Source organism: Neoarius graeffei, chromosome 1 (assembly GCF_027579695.1).
Source record: "Neoarius graeffei isolate fNeoGra1 chromosome 1, fNeoGra1.pri, whole genome shotgun sequence".
Lineage (NCBI taxonomy): Eukaryota > Metazoa > Chordata > Actinopteri > Siluriformes > Ariidae > Neoarius > Neoarius graeffei.
The window spans coordinates 30,583,294-30,600,576 of record NC_083569.1 but is presented as its reverse complement, the minus strand read 5'-3'; the positions used below and the strand labels follow the sequence as shown (position 1 = coordinate 30,600,576).

The 17,283-nt window shown below is 41.9% G+C and overlaps 1 pseudogene; it reads left to right on the top strand.

Annotated features, from left to right (window-relative positions):
* LOC132892425 (zinc finger protein 271-like) overlaps positions 1–17,283 on the top strand; it is a 120,067-nt pseudogene that overhangs the window by 67,604 nt on the left and 35,180 nt on the right.

Sequence of the window (17,283 nt, the reverse complement as noted above, 5' to 3'; positions counted from 1 at the left end):
CTATACACACCATGGATTAGCCATAAAATGGCATATATAATATATAGGCAATGCGTGTGATTTCAGATCAAGATTTAAGAAATTGTGCAGGAAGGAGAAGAGTCCATAGGAATAATAATACACAATAATAATAATAATACAACCTATATATAATATTGCAGTTCTATTGCTCAGTTCAGAGGCACAATGGCAGGGATTCAAGTATTCACTACCTATGCAGCGGCACAGTAGAGGTAGGTAAACGCACTAGGCAGCACTATGCACCTGCAGCAGCGGCAACAAGGAAGATGCAAGACTGAGTCATCATACAACAGAACTATGTGGCAAATTGCAAACTTTAATAGAAAATGTAAACAACAAAACAGTGATATATACACATTACAAATGCAAATTTTATATATACACAAAAAAAATTATATATATATATAAAAGTCCTGTGGCACGGTGCAAAAAGGCAGGGGTCAGCATCCAGGCAATGACCTAGGTGTCAGTGACAGAGAAAGAGAGAGGGGGGGAAGACAAACACACAGTGCTGTGACTAATTGTCTTCACATTGAACAGTAGCAAGTAGCATTCTATGGTCATGTATGAGAAGTTAGTACATGGCTTACTTGTCCTTCTCTTGTCTAGCAGGCTCATTCAGAAATCTGGTGTACTGCTGGTAGCAGCTCTTGTGGTACTGCACCTCCAGAGCCACACAGTCTTTGTCCTTAATGTGTACCAGAAAACTGTGGTCATCTTTAGTCTCAGCAGCAGTCTGCAACTTGCCTTGCCAGACAGAAAGACATGCTTATTACCACGCAGGGTTTGCTTACCTGCTGTTAAGGTCTCAGCTTTTGAAAGAGCTTCCCTTTGTCGTTTGCCTCCCTTTAAGACGAATTTGAGGGTTTTTTTTACATATAATGCACAGGGCAGGAAGGACGGGACCTGAGCTGGACATAGGCAGTGCTGACCTGGATCTAAGACTCTTAGTGCTGCCCGATGTTGAGGGGCCAGCTTCGGAGGGGGGGGGGCAGCTTCGGGGGGTCTTGCGGCGTCTTGAGTTTCATCTCCCCCTTCTTTCTCGCGCACCATACGCTTTCCCGCTTGTTCAATAGCAAGTTTGTCCGTAAACCTGCGGTAACATGCAGGGTGGAAGGCAGCATCCTCGGGTATCTTGTCAAACTCTAAATCTACAGTGTTTGTAGTTTTCGGCTACTCTCCTGTTCTCACCGCTCAACTGCAGCCACTGTCGGATACTGTCCCGGTATGTATTCCACCGTTTGAAGGTAAATTCCTGGGTCACTCCGTGCTTCACAGAAGCTAAATCAAATCAAATCAAGTTTATTTGTACAGCGCTTTTAACAATAAACATTGTCGCAAAGCAGCTTTACAGAATTTGAACGACTTAAAACATGAGCTAATTTTATCCCTAATCTATCCCCAATGAGCAAGCCTGTGGCGACGGTGGCAAGGAAAAACTCCCCCAGACGACATGAGGAAGAAACCTCGAGAGGAACCAGACTCAAAAGGGAACCCATCCTCATTTGGGCAACAACAGACAGCCTGACTATAATATTAACAGTTTTAACAGGTATAACCCTCAACTGTCCTCATGGGGCCGTCCTTCACAGGAGTGGGGCGATAAAACTCCGACCAGACACAGGGCACCAGGATGGATCAAGCAGGTCCGAGGGGCAGAAGAGGCCAGCATCTCAATCCCAGGATCAACATGTAACTCAGAGGGACAGATGGGGGGGGGGGGGGGGGGGGGAGAGAAAGAAAACACGTTGTTAGGTATGCCCTAAAAATGACAAGTATTAAATCTGTGTGGTAGGCTCGCAGAGACGAGAGTCTTTACATCAGGCATAACACACAATGGCATGTTAATATGGTAAAAAATATATCATGACCTGCTCTGGCTGGATGCTTGATTGGGTGATGGGAGCACACTCCTCAGCAATGATGAGATGCAGATGGGACCCTTAGGCCTGGCCAAGACAATTCAGTTACATTTCACCGGGTCTGGGACATGTGACAGAATGTCTGACGGCCGATTCCCTGCAGGCTACGATAGCCAGTCGAGGTCTCCACCCTCTCCACCAAAAGATTTCCTGTTGACTCCATGTAACTCAGAGGGACAGATTTGGGGTGGGGGGGAGAGAAAGAAAACACAGGTGGTTAGGTATGCCCAATGTCACCTGAATAAGTAGGAACAGTATACATATTGCACCGAGTACAAGCAGGGACTCCGGCAACTAACTATGACAGCATAACTAAAAGGAGAGAGCCAGAAGGTAACACAGGCATGAGGGAGCCCCGGGACATAAAGCAGCCAGCCACTACACCGTCAACAAACTTGAGTGAGCAAGCGAGTGGGGACTGACAGCATCCATACATCCCAGTTTACCAAAACACTCTATGTCTGAGGACCCTCCAGATCTACTCCTTTACCTCATAAACACCATTAACAAAAGGCTTGACTAAACAGATATGTTTTCAGCCTAGACTTAAATGCTGAGACTGTGTCTGATTCCCGAACATTACTTGGAAGGCTGTTCCATAACAGTGGGGCTTTGTAAGAAAAGGCTCTGCCCCCTGATGTAGCCTTCACTATACGAGGTACCAGCAGATAGCCTGCACCTTTTGATCTAAGTAGGCGTGGCGGGTCATAGAGGAGCAGAAGTTCACTCAGGTACTGTGGTGCAAGACCATTTAGTGCTTTAAAGGTCAACAGTAGTACTTTATAATCAATACGAAACTTGATTGGGAGCCAATGCAGTGTGGACAAGACAGGCGTGATGTGGTCATATTTTCTAGTTCTAGTAAGGACTCTTGCTGCGGCATTTTGAACTAACTGGAGCTTGTTTATGCACTTATTGGAACAACCAGACAGTAAGGCATTACAATAATCCAACCTGGAGGTAACGAAAGCATGGACTAGTTTTTCTGCATCATGCAATGACATTAAATTTCTTATCTTTGCAATATTTCTGAGATGAAAGAAAGCTATCCGGGTGATGTTATCAATGTGAGTTTCGAATGAAAGACTGGGGTCAATAATCACTCCGAGGTCTTTTACTGCTGCACGTGAAGAAACAGAAAGGCCATCCAGAGTTACTGTGTAATCAGAAAACTTACTTCTAGCTGTATGTGGTCCTAGCACAAGTACTTCAGTCTTGTCAGAGTTAAGCAGAAGGAAATTAATAAGCATCCAGTGTCTAATGTCCTTAACACATACCTCAGTTTTATTAAGCTGGTGTCTCTCATCAGGTTTTGCAGAGACATACAACTGTGTGTCATCAGCATAACAGTGGAAACTAATACAATGTTTACGAATAATATCGCCCAGAGGTAACATATATAGAGAAAAAAGCAGTGGACCCAAGACAGAACCTTGTGGAACACCAAACTTTACCTCGGTACGTCTAGAAATATCACCATTTATATCAACATACTGATAACGATCAGTTAGATAAGACCTGAGCCAGGAGAGGGCCATTCCCTTAACTCCCACAACATTTTCTAGTCTATCCAGAAGAATGGAATGATCAATGGTATCAAATGCTGCACTAAGGTCAAGCAACACAAGTAGCGAGACACAGCCCTGATCAGACGCCAACAGTAGGTCGTTTACTACTTTAACCAGTGCTGTCTCTGTGCTATGATGAGGTCTAAATCCTGACTGATACATTTCATGGATGTTATTCCTATGTAAATATGAGCATAACTGCTGTGCCACAGCTTTTTCAAGGATCTTGGAGATAAAGGGGAGGTTTGATATTGGCCGATAATTGGACAGCTGACAGGGATCAAGGTCAGGTTTTTTAATCAGGGGTTTGATAACTGCTAGTTTAAAGGATTTGGGTACATAGCCAATCGTAAGAGAAGAATTTATTATTTTTAGAAGCGGTTCAATTACTCCAGGCATTATCTGTTTGAATAGATGTGTCGGTAAGGGATCTAGTACGCAAGTTGAGGCTTTTGATGTAGAGATTAATGAAAGTAATTCAGTTTCTTTAAGGGGAGTAAAACATTCTAACTGATGATCTGATACAGTTATATTGTTAACTACAAGGTCACTTTCATTGTCTAACCTTAAATTAGTAGTTTGAATTTTTTGTCGGATATTCTCAATTTTGTCATTAAAAAAATTCATGAAGTCGTTGCTACTACATACTGCAGGTGTGCATGTGTTGATAGTGGACTTATTCCTGGTTAATTTTGCTACAGTATTAAATAGGAATCTAGGATTATTTTTGTTATCTTCTATTAGGGAGGAGAGATATGTTGATCTCGCAGCACTAAGAGCTTTTCTATACTTCAGGAAGCTCTCCTTCCAAGCTAATTTGAACACTACCATTTTTGTTTGACGCCATTTACGTTCCAATTTTCGAGTGGTCTGTTTTAATGTGCGAGTGTCATCATTATACCAGGGTGCTAATTTTTTGTCTCTGACCATTTTCCTTTTTAGAGGAGCTACATTATCTAAAGTATGGCGGAATGTTGACTCTAAGCATTCAGTTGCCTGATCGAGTTCTGCAGGGGCTGACAGTGACCCAATCAAAGTTGACAGCTCTGGGAGATCATTTATAAAGCTCTGTGCAGTAGTTGACGTGAAAGTACGTTTAATACAGTAGCGTGGTGAGGTGCATATATTATTACTCAGACATATTTTGAATGAGATGAGACAATGATCTGAGATAACTTCAGACTGTGGAAGTATGACTATATTGTCTACGTTTAATCTGAATGTTAGTATTAGATCAAGGGTGTGACCACCATTATGGGTCGGTCCTATGACATTCTGCTTAATCCCGACTGAATCTAAGATGGACACAAACGCTGTTTTTAAAGGGTCTTCTGGGTTATCGAAGTGAATATTAAAATCTCCGACAACTAAAGCTTTGTCTAAGGAAATAACCAGATCTGAGATAAAATCTGCAAATTCAGAAAGAAACTCGGAATATGGCCCCGGGGGCCTGTAAATAATAAGCAATGGAATTAACTGGGTAGACTTATTTTTCGAGGCTACATACATTATATGAGTATGAAGAACTTCAAATGTATTAAATTTATAACCAGGTTTGTGTGTTACACCTAGATAATCATTATAAATAACCGCGACACCTCCTCCTCTGCCAGTTAGACGAGGCTGGTGTATATAACTGTATCCAGGAGGACTCGCTTCATTTAATGCTATATATTCATTTGGCTTAATCCATGTTTCTGTTAAACACAGTACATTAAACTCCTGATCAGTAATGAGTTCATTAACCATTAGCGCTTTAGATGTAAGAGATCTAATATTTAATAGCCCCACCTTTAGATCAAAGGTGCTGGCAGCAGCTGTACAGTCAGTCTGATCTAATTTTATATTGATTAGGTTACTGGAACAAACTCTCTGAAAATTTCTACCTTTTTGTTGAGCTCGGGGAACAGACACAGTCTCGATGTAGTGGGCCCTGAGTGACGACTCTGTGCAGCTAGCAGACAGTCGGTTTAGCCTGTTCGTCTGCTCCCTGGCCTTGGCTCTGGATTGTCAGAAATTAACTAGGCCTGTTCTGAGACTATGACCTATGCTGCAGGAAATGAGAGCAGCACCTTCCCGAGTGGGATGGATCCCGTCCCGCCCTAACAGGCCAGCAGTGCCCTCAAAATTAGCCCAATTATCTATAAAGCCCACACTGTTTTCAGAGCACCACCTGGACAGCCAGCAGTTCAGCGACCATAACCTGCTGTAAGCTACATCGCCACGCCGCATTGGGATGGGGCCAGAGCATACTACAGCATCGGACATCGCCTTCGCTAATTTAAACACCTCTACAAAGTTACTCTTAGTAACCTCAGACTGACAAAGGCGTATATCATTAGCTCCTGCATGGATAACTATCTTTGAGAACCTGTGCTTGCCTAGGACCCTAAGATTACCTGCTATGTCCGGCGCCCTGGCTCCCGGTATACACCTGACTAAAGCTGCTGGAGCCCCTAAAGGCTGAGCTAATTTCACGTGCCGTATGATAGAGTCCCCTATAACCAGAGCTCTTTCAGGTTTCTCAGTGGGTGCATCACTAAGGAGAGCAAACCTGTTCGACACGTGACGCGGAGAGGAGTGGTGCTCCCGTGGGCGAGCCTCAGCGGTAGCTTTGGCTCTACGCTTATGCCGCCGAGCCGTCACCCATTCGCCCCGCTGTAAGGGCTCTAATGCCGGAGTTGGGGGATTGCTAACTCCACCTAGGACATCCAGACTTTCCCTAACAGAAACTACACTGTTCTCACGCTCATTAACCTGCTCTAAAGCCTGGACACGCGCTTCTAGCACTGAAATCTTCTCCGTCAGAGAGCTAACTAATCTGCACTTATCACAAGTAAAGCTAATAGAGCTATCGCTAGTGACGGAGGAAGAATGACTAAACATCCTGCACTCAGCACACTGAACAGGCTGAAGGTGTGCCATGATGAAAAGATTCACGTACCTTAAATGAAGATCTGTTGATATTAAAGCAGATCAGATGGCCTCCGCTTGTGGACTTTACACAGGAGGAGAGAAAAAGAAAGCTTCCGGTCTCGGCATTCTTCCGAAAAAGAAAGAGAAAAAAACGGGAAAAAAAAACGGAAAAAGGAAAGCGAAAGTGAAAAGTACAAAAATGAAAGCGACAGTATAATAAAAATGAAGAGGATACTGGAAATTTATTTATAGAAAAAAAGTTTAAAAAGGATTAGTAATTAACGCCGGCACTCGCGGGAAAAAGGACTCGGCGCCTATATGCATATAGCACTGCTTACGTGCAAGAAGTTTTCTCCTTTTTGCCGTTATTTCCAAACTTTCCTCTCCTCCACTGCTGCTAGACGAGGCTGTGGCGGCTGCCATGTTGGTCTCTTGTTTACGAAATGGGGCTACGTCAGCAACCGTGGAACTTGTTCTGTAGCGAAATCTTATTCCGCGGTGCCAAAATATCATTCCACGCCGATGACATTAGTTCGCTTTTTCAAGCCTTCGTGCGAAAAATTGACAGCATTACAAGGTGAGAACTTTTTGATGACTTCATAATACGTCCATTTTTAAGAATTGGATATTATGTAGTTCGGAGACGTCAGAGCGGAATCTTGTTTCTGAAAGACTTTTCGGGGTTCACCTTACGGCCTATTCCTGCAAGTTTTATTTTTGTTAGTGCCTTTTACGTTTTCAGTTCTTTTATTTTGAAGCCCTTCTGGCGTACTCTCATCTGAGAGTCAGCGACTTGCCCATAGGTGTTCACACATGAACGGCAGCTAATTGAAGAGTGTACGGAAGGAAAAGGTGTTTTGAAGACGTTGCCTTGCAATGTAAAGTTTCATTATGGATAATTAAGCACCTAGCTGGAAATGGGAACAAGGTATTGTGTGTTTCAACTTGTTTTATGACTAATTGCTGTGACGTGTTATCCTAATTAACTGCCAAAAGGGTGTTTACATATATCGTTGTTTTATTAGCCATGCAAAGGTTAGCTTATGCGAAAGGGTGCTACATGGATTAGCTGTAATGTCGTGTTAATGCTGGTTTTCTAGCTTTTCATGTGCTTTGACCGATTTATATGTGAGTGAATATTTTTGATAAATGTCCACGTGTGGTTAACTGGCATTATGGAAATGTTTATGCTTGTGAGAGCTAATTTTATTTATCCATCTGCAGCTCTTACGGTGTTTGTGAAAGGTTGTGAAGGAAAGGAAGTATATTTGTGTTCAAATTAAGGATGACGGCTGAATATAATAAATGCTTCTTGAAACACCAGTAAGCTGCTTCATTGTCTGGCTGGGGTTCACTATACTGTGTCATATGATAGCAAAACACACCCTGAAGGACAGTGCTATGTGCTCTGTTCCCCACATGCATAAGCTCGCAGAAGATCCCAACCAGCTGTGATTTAATAGGGGACAGAGAGTATGCCCCTCATTATGCCCCGGAATGGGATGTTCAATAAGAGACAGTGGGCGTGAGAGACAGGAGTCCAAATATACGGATTTTGGGGCATCACAGTGGCGCAGCTACAGGGTCCTGGATTCGATTCTAAGCTCGGGTTGCTGTCTGTGTGAAGTTTTGCAAGTTCTCCCCCATCAGTGTAGGTTTCCTCTGGGTCCAATGGTTTCTTCTTCAGCAAATTAGTTATGCTTAAATTGCCATTCGGTGTGGGGGGGGGGCTTTTTTTATTAAATATGAATCCTATATGTATGGTATTGGGAGGAAAAATGTCTAGATTTAGAAATGCCATAATTGTCAGCAAGCTCAAATAGAGATGTGCGTTGGACTATTTTTATTTACTTACTTTCTTTCTTACTGTGTGGATAGTTAATTTTGTTTGTACCTGCATGTGATTTCATAACAAATTTGGGAAATTCTGTTCCCCAGAAGATAAGCAAACAAGTAGCTGAATTTAAAACAACAATTAGGGGGATTGGTGATCCTCTTCCCATCTTTACTTCTGAGAGCTGCTGCCACTCCAAGATGCTCTTTTTATACCCAGTCATGTTAATGACCTATTGCCAATTCACCTAATGAGTTGCAATTTGGTCCTCCAGCTGTTCCTTTTTTGTACCTTTAACTTCTCCAGCCTCTTATTGCCCCTGTCCCAACTTTTTTGAAATGTGTTGCTGTCATGAAATTTCAAATGAGCCAATATTTGGCATGAAATTTCAAAATGTCTCACTTTTGACATTTGATATGTTGTCTATGTTCTATTGTGAATACAATATCAATTTTTGAGATTTGTAAATTATTGCATTCCATTTTTACTTACAATTTGTACTTTGTCCCAACTTTTTTGGAATCGGGGTTGTGCTTTAACCATGAAAACCCTAGCAGTTTTGGCCATCGTTGTGTGATAAACATCATAAAAATATTGGAAATAGTGTCTCTTTTTGTTTAGTTTAGTCCCAAAACCAACCTTAATCACTCCTTGTTGGGCAATCCTACCATGATATGCTAATTATTCCACAGGTGAAAACCATTAACTAAATCATGTGGTCTCTACAAATAATTTATTAAAAAAAGTATTTATTCTCTGACTACAGCCAGGCAACAGGCAGAAATGGCATCAGAGAGAGAAACTACAGAAGAGCAGCGTATTAGGATGAAAGTTTTGTGGGAGGAGGGCCATTCATAATGAGCCATAGCAAAGAAACTGCATGTGACCCACAGTGCTGTCTGGAAATGCCTCAAGCATCACCAGAAGACTGGGAACTTCAAGAACATTTCAGGCAGAGGAAGGAAGAAAAAGTTGACTAAAGCTGATGTCCAGTCTCTCAAGACTACATCCCTACGAGAGAGGAAGAAATCCAGCAAGGAACTGGCACAGGACCTCCAAGATGCTACAGGCAAGGATGTCTCCCCGCACCTGGCTAGGAAGACGCTCTCAGCAGAAGACCTCAAAGGTCATGTGTCAGTGTGCAAAATTTTTGTTGAGGGGTGGAAATAAGCAGAAGAGACTTAACTGGGCAAAAATTCACAGGAGTTGGACTTCTGAGCAGTGGAAAAGGGTCATGTTCTCAGATGAGAAGAAATTTTGAATTATTTGGCAACGCTATGCAACAGTAAGTCAGGTGCAAAAAGGGAGAAAGATACAAGGCAAACTGTATTTCTCCCACAGTAAAACATGGCAGAGGGGTCCTGCAAGTATGGGGAGCCATCACCTACAATGGAGTTGGTCATCTCTACAAAATAGATGGGACCCTCACTGCTGATAAGTACAGACAAATCCTTATCCATCATGCTGTGCCTTCTGGAAGAGCTCTCGTTGGCAACAACTTTATCTTCCAGCAAGATAATGACCCCAAACACACAGCCGGGATGGTTAAACAGTATTTACAAAACAAAGAACAAGATGTCAGCTTGACAATTCTTGATTGGCCAGCCCAAAGTCCTGACATGAATATAATTGAGCAAGTCTGGAACTACATGGAGCGAGAGAAGGTGAAAAGGGCTCCTTCAAACCTGCCACAGCTCTGGGAAGTGTTGCAAGACACATGGAGACAGGGTTCTCCACGGATTGAAAATATAGGGGGGTGGGGGTCAATTGGATGACCTTGAAACAAATTTGCATGAATTTACATATGTCATTTGCATAAAATTTGCATAAATACTCTCAAATAGTAATCATTTAGAATAGAGGAATCAATTGGACTGGTACAAAACACATCATACATCAAACATTACACACTTGCACTTGAATTCATTGTATTAATTAATTTGCACACTTCAGTGCAAATTAATTAATACAATGAATTCCATAAAGCTAATGCAAGAATGAAAACTGAGGTCAACAGATTTCAAATGTAGGCCTGTTTATTAACATTGAGTGCCTGAGGAACAAGTTATAATAACTTAAAATAAAAAGAGAGCCATCTTTCTTAAGTCAACTTTTGCGTCTTTTACTTTTCCCATCTACAACATATCAGACATAAAAAAAGGTTGATCAATGGCTCAGCAGCATCAAAATATTGCACTTTTGTAAAAGAATGTACATAAGAATTATAAATTATAACTAGAGCCAACAATTCCCCTGTGGGAAATTGTGAGAGTGATGCAGTGCGCGCAGCAGTCGCTATTGCCGGAGCTGAGCTGTACTGTGTGAATGTATGATTTGCCATAAGGCTACAAGCCTGTGTGTCTCTGAGAGGGAGCAGCCCGTCCCTTCTGTGTGTGTGTGAGAGAGAGAGCAAGCAGCCCCTCCCTCCTCTGTGTGTGTGTGTGAGAGATAGCAAGCAGCCCCTCCCTCCTGTGTGTGTTTGTGTGTGAGAGCGAGCAGCCCCTCCCTCCTGTGTGTGTCTGTGTGTGTGTGTGTGTGTGAGAGAGTGAGCAGCCCCTCCCTCCTGTGTGTGCGCGCGCGAGAGAGCGAGCAGCCCCTCCCCCACCCGCGTGCTGAGTGTAGAAACAGAGTATCACACAGAAATCACACTTTTTCCTCAGAGTGCTCCTTCCAAACAACGGGGATTTACACGAAAATGGAAGGAGATATTCACAAAATTCTTTCACATTGAGTGCCACAAGGCTCTCCTGAACACAGTGATGTAATTTTTTTGTCTGTAGTGTACTTTGTCGGTACTCCAACAGAGAAAGGCTATCTGTCACAAAGAAAACAAAGGGACGTCTCTTCCTTTTGTAAAGGGGCAGCAGAAATTAAACGGGGGCGGGAATCACAGAAAGGGGGGCGGCCTGCCCCTCTAAAACCCCTCGTGGAGAACCCTGGGAGATCAATTCCACTTGATTTTATTCATAAACTTTGATTGCATGCCTGATCATGTCAGTGCACTTCAGTGTCAAGGGGTTCCATACCAAATATTGATAATATTTTAGAATGATTTACTCTGGTTACTTGTAACATTTGTTTATGATGAAAATGTTTAGTTTATTAAGAGAACTTGAGAACAAAAGGTCAAATTGTGTTGTTTTGTCATTTTGGTAGGTGTTTCCATATTTTTTGCCAATACTGGTACCTTGTTGTGTCCTGTTTGATCCCAGTCCTGATGGACACCTCTAGTCTCAACCAGATGCTCAGTGAATCTTACTGGCAAGCTTTCTTAGGATGATCTTTATACAGTACTAATGTACCGTATATGGTCTTGGATAGACACACACAGATTGCACACGCATTTGGGCCTAATTTCTTCCTGTTGTGTTTTCTCTACTCCCAGACTGTGAAATTTGCAAATCCTTCTTCTTCAACAAATGCGAGGTTCATGGACCACCCCTCTTCATCCCCGATACTCCTGTTCCCATGGGAGTCCCTGACCGAGCCAGACAAACACTTCCTCCTGGGCTAGAAATCCAGAAGTCCAGTATTCCTGATGCAGGCCTGGGAGTGTTTAATAAGGGGGAGACTGTTCCAGTAGGTGCACACTTCGGCCCCTGCCAGGGAGAGCTGGTGAACCGAGAGGAAGCCAAGAACAGTGGAGACTCCTCGGTTGTGAGTTTGTCATAAATTTTATTATAAAGATTGTATATTTTTATGTAACAAAATATGATGACTAGATGAAGGTAGCTCCAATTAATATCAATTTCTTCTCGCAGATATGTGGAGTAGTGGTGTAAATCGTAAGTTTGAGCACAATGCGGTCCGACATCGGTTCTTTTAGCCAGTGTGGTGGAACTTACCGGTTAATAAAAATACTAGTAACACCTCAGTGCTCAAGTAAATAAAGTAATGCTCAAGCAAATATTTCTTTATTGTATAATTATTCATGAAAGTCCCATAAAATCACAAGCCCAGGTAGTCACCAACAGAAGTCTTCCCATAATGATGCCTAAACATGGTCAGCTTCCTGTATTACACAAAATATTAGTCGTCATCAACAACAACATTCCATTATAGTCTGTTTTCCCAAATGCAGTTGAGAAAAACTGTACCAAGTTTTCCTTGACTCTGCTGCATGCACAACATGGTAGCTACTCACTCTCTCTCTCTCACACACACACACACACACACACACACACACACACACACAAGAAACGTATTCATTTACACTTAGTTTGTTTCTTTTCTAAATGTCAAGGATAAACAGAGAAGCATGACACTACAGGATCTGAACAGATACTGTTAACTATAATGAATGCTAAAGTTAATATAAAACTTGTTACCACACCAACGAGCCAATGGTTTTCGATGCCACAAAATTTGCCACCTGTGCGAGTTGGTTTGATGCTGGGGTCTGCAGTTGGTGTGACGACGTTTCATTTCCGTGAATTCACAAATGCAGACAAAATATAATTTGAACATCGGTTCAGTGAGGGTTGAGTTTAGATATGTACAGTATATACCCGGTGTGCTGTGAGACAAAGTGAAGTGTGCTGTGGAATTTTGAACAACCCCATGCATTTTTATGCAGGCTCAAGTCAAGTTTATTTGTATAGCGCTTTTAACAGTAAACATTGTCGCAAAGCAGCTTTACAGAATTTGAATGACCTAAAACATGAACTAATTTTATCCCTAATCTATCCCCAATGAGCAAGCCTGTGGCGACGGTGACAAGGAAAAACTCCCTCAGACGACATGAGGAAGAAACCTCGAGAGGAACCAGACTCAAAAGGGAACCTATCCTCATTTGGGCAACAACAGACAGCATGACTATAACATTAACAGTTTTAACATGAGGACAGTTTCGTTGATGTGTTAACTCTTCATTGATGGAAACTTGAGTGCAAAACTGTTCATGATAACTGCAGTCCTAAAGTTAGCAAGTCAACTGTAGTCCTCAGCCATAAAAGCATTACTGTAGGAGTCCAGAGCATCCTCCAGGTATAACCCTCAACTGTCCTCATGGGGCCACCCTCCACAGGAGCAATGCGATAAAACTCCTACCAGACACAGGGCACCAGGATGGATCAAGCAGGTCCGAGGGGCAGAAGAGGCCAGCATCTCAATCCCAGGACCAACATGTAACTCAGAGGGACAGAATTGGGGTGGGGGGGAGGGAAAGAAAATGCAGGTTGTTAGGTATGCCCAATGTCACCTGAATAAGTAGGAGCAGTATACATATTGCACTGAGTACAAGCAGGGACTCCGGCAACTAACTATGACAGCATAACTAAAAGGAGAGAGCCAGAAGGTAACACAGGCATGAGGGAGCCCCGGGACATAAAGCAGCCAGCCGCTACACAGTCAACAAACTCGAGTGAGCAAGCGAGTGGGGACTGACAGCATCCATACATCCCAGTTTACCAAAACACTATGTCTGAGGACCCTCTAGATCTACACCTTTACCTCATAAACACCATTAACAAAAGGCTTGACTAAACAGATATGTTTTCAGCCTAGACTTAAATGCTGAGACTGTGTCTGATTCCCGAACCTTACTTGGAAGGCTGTTCCATAACTGTGGGGCTTTGTAAGAAAAGGCTCTGCCCCCTGATGTAGCCTTCACTATACGAGGTACCAGCAGATAGCCTGCACCTTTTGATCTAAGTAGGCGTGGCGGGTCATAGAGGAGCAGAAGTTCACTCAGGTACTGTGGTGCGAGACCATTTAGTGCTTTAAAGGTCAATAGTAGTATTTTATAATCAATACGAAATTTGATTGGGAGCCAATTAGGGCTGTAACGATATGCGTATCGAAATCGCGATACGCAGAGCCACGATCCGTATTGCGATACAAGAAGGCAGAATCGCGGTACACCCTTTCAAACTTCTCCTCAGCCCAAAAACAGAGGTGCTTCCAAACTTCAATTTATGAATACTTTACTTTTTATTTAAATTACATTTTAAACTTACTTAAATTACTTTTATTTTTTATATCTATTAGTAAGTCGTTTTTTCGCCGACCTGCGACAATCTTCTACGAGTCACGCAACATCCACACTCGCCACTGGCAAAGCATTCATTTCTTTTAAGCGGTCGCCATTCTGGTTGCGACGCGGGGAGCGAATCTGTAAACAAGCAGCTCATTAGCTGGCTAGGTGTGCCACAAGCCAATCACAATCACTTGACCGGAAAGGCATGCAGTGTTGCCAGATTGGGCAGGTTTAGGTGCTTTTTGGCTGGTTTTGAACATATTTTGGGGTGGAAAACGTTAGCAATATCTGGCAACACTGAAGGCATGTCTGCTTGGGCAGAAGCCTTCTGCGGTAGTTACATTTTGACACGCGAGCAATGTTTCACCATAAAAATTCCGTAATTTCCATCTGTTTTCCGCGATCACAGAAAATCATTGGCCCTATGAGAGTGAGACAGTGAGAGAGCCACCCCCCCCAAAAAAAATCTTAACGGATTTACACGATTTGGAAAAATGATTTTTTCAGAACCGAAAAAAACAGAGCTACCAGCTCAACAGTATTATTTTGAGAAATAAAACAATCTTTGGATATACATTTGTTCATTTTTGCATACATATTACTCATTCTCTGCAGTGGTCTGAATTATTTGTTATTAAATAGTTAATGTAAGTAAGTAAATGTTAATAAGTCAAATTTACTACTTTAAAAAAACATTTTAAAAAAATCATGGGCGTATCGAATCGTGGGTCAAAAATCGCGATACGAATCGAATCGTGAGTTGGGTGTATCGTTACAGCCCTAGAGCCAATGCAGTGTGGATAAGACGGGCGTGATGTGGTCATATTTTCTAGTTCTAGTAAGGACTCTTGCTGCTGCATTTTGAACTAACTGGAGCTTATTTATGCAGTTATAGGAACATCCAGACAGTAAGGCACTACAATAATCCAACCTAGAGGTAACGAAAGCATGGACTAGTTTTTCTGCGTCATGCAATGACATTAAATTTCTTATCTTTGGAATATTTCTGAGATGAAAGAAAGCTATCCGGGTGATGTTATCAATGTGAGTTTCGAATGAAAGACTGGGGTCAATAATCACTCCGAGGTCTTTTACTGCTGCACGTGAAGAAACAGAAAGGCCATCCAGAGTCACTGTGTAATCAGAAAACTTACTTCTAGCTGTATGTGGTCCGAGTACAAGTACTTCAGTCTTGTCAGAGTTAAGCAGAAGGAAATTAATAAGCATCCAGTGTCTAATGTCCTTAACACATTCCTCAGTTCTATTAAGCTGGTGTCTCTCATCAGGTTTTGCAGAGACATACAACTGTGTGTCATCAGCATAACAGTGGAAACTAATATGTTTATGAATATCACCCAGAGGTAACATATATAGAGAAAAAAGCAGTGGACCCAAGACAGAACCTTGTGGAACACCAAACTTTACCTCGGTACATCTAGAAATATCACCATTTATATCAACATACTGATAACGATCAGTTAGATAAGACCTGAGCCAGGAGAGGGCCATTCCCTTAACTCCCACAACATTTTCTAGTCTATCCAGAAGAATGGAATGATCAGTGGTATCAAATGCTGCACTAAGGTCAAGCAACACAAGTAGCAAGACACAGCCCTGATCAGATGCCAACAGTAGGTCGTTTACTACTTTAACCAGTGCTGTCTCTGTGCTATGATGAGGTCTAAATCCTGACTGATACATTTCATGGATGTTATTCCTATGTAAATATGAGCATAACTGTTGTGCCACAGCTTTTTCAAGGATCTTGGAGATAATGGGGAGGTTTGATATTGGCCGATAATTGGACAGCTGACAGGGATCAAGGTCAGTTTTTTTTAATCAGGGGTTTGATCAGTGCTAGTTTAAAGGATTTGGGTACATAGCCAATTGTAAGAGAAGAATTTATTATTTTTAGAAGCGGTTCAATCACTCCAGGTATTATCTGTTTGAATAGACGTGTAGGTAAGGGATCTAGTATGCAAGTTGAGGTTTTTGATGTAGAGATTAATGAAAGTAATTCAGTTTCTTTAAGGGGAGTAAAACATTCTAACTGATGATCTCATAGTTATATAGTTAACTACAAGGTCACTTTCATTGTCTGACCTTAAATTAGTAGTTTGAATTTTTTGTCGGATATTCTCTTTTTTGTCATTAAAAAAATTCATGAAGTCGTTGCTACTACATACTGCAGGTGTGCATGTGTCGATAGTGGACTTATTCCTGGTTAATTTTGCTACAGTATTAAATAGGAATCTAGGATTATTTTTGTTATCTTCCATTAGGGAGGAGAAATATGTTGATCTTGCAGCACTAAGAGCTTTTCTATACTTCAGGAAGCTCTCCTTCCAAGCTAATTTGAACACTACCAATTTTGTTTGACGCCATTTACGTTCCAATTTTCGAGTGGTCTGTTTTAATGTGCGAGTGTCATCATTATACCAGGGTGCTAATTTTTGGTCTCTGACCATTTTCCTTTTTAGAGCAGCTACATTATCTAAGGTATGGCGGAATGTTGACTCTAAGCATTCAGTTGCCTGATCGAGTTCTGCAGGGGCTGACAGTGACCCAATCAAAGTTGACAACTCTGGGAGATCATTTATAAAGCTCTGTGCAGTAGCTGACGTGAAAGTACGTTTAATACAGTAGCGTGCTGAGGTGCATATGTTATTACTCAGACATAGTTTGAATGAGATGAGATAATGATCTGAGAACTTCAGACTGTGGAAGTGTGACTATATTGTCTACGTTTAATCTGAATGTTAGTATTAGATCAAGGGTGTGCCCACCATTATGGGTCAGTCCTATGACATTCTGCTTAATCCCTACTGAATCTAAGATGGACACAAACGCTCATGAAATAACATTTTTTAAAATACAACAATGACTGTACTTTTTCATTAAAATGTTTGTAGGTAGTCACTTAACTTTTTACATTTTTTAAAAAATCTAAATGGCCTTTAATCCCATTTTGAAAATAAATTTGGGGCCAGGGAGGATGATTATTGTTGTAGTGACCAGAAAAGGCAGTCACTTTAGTTGTTGCCA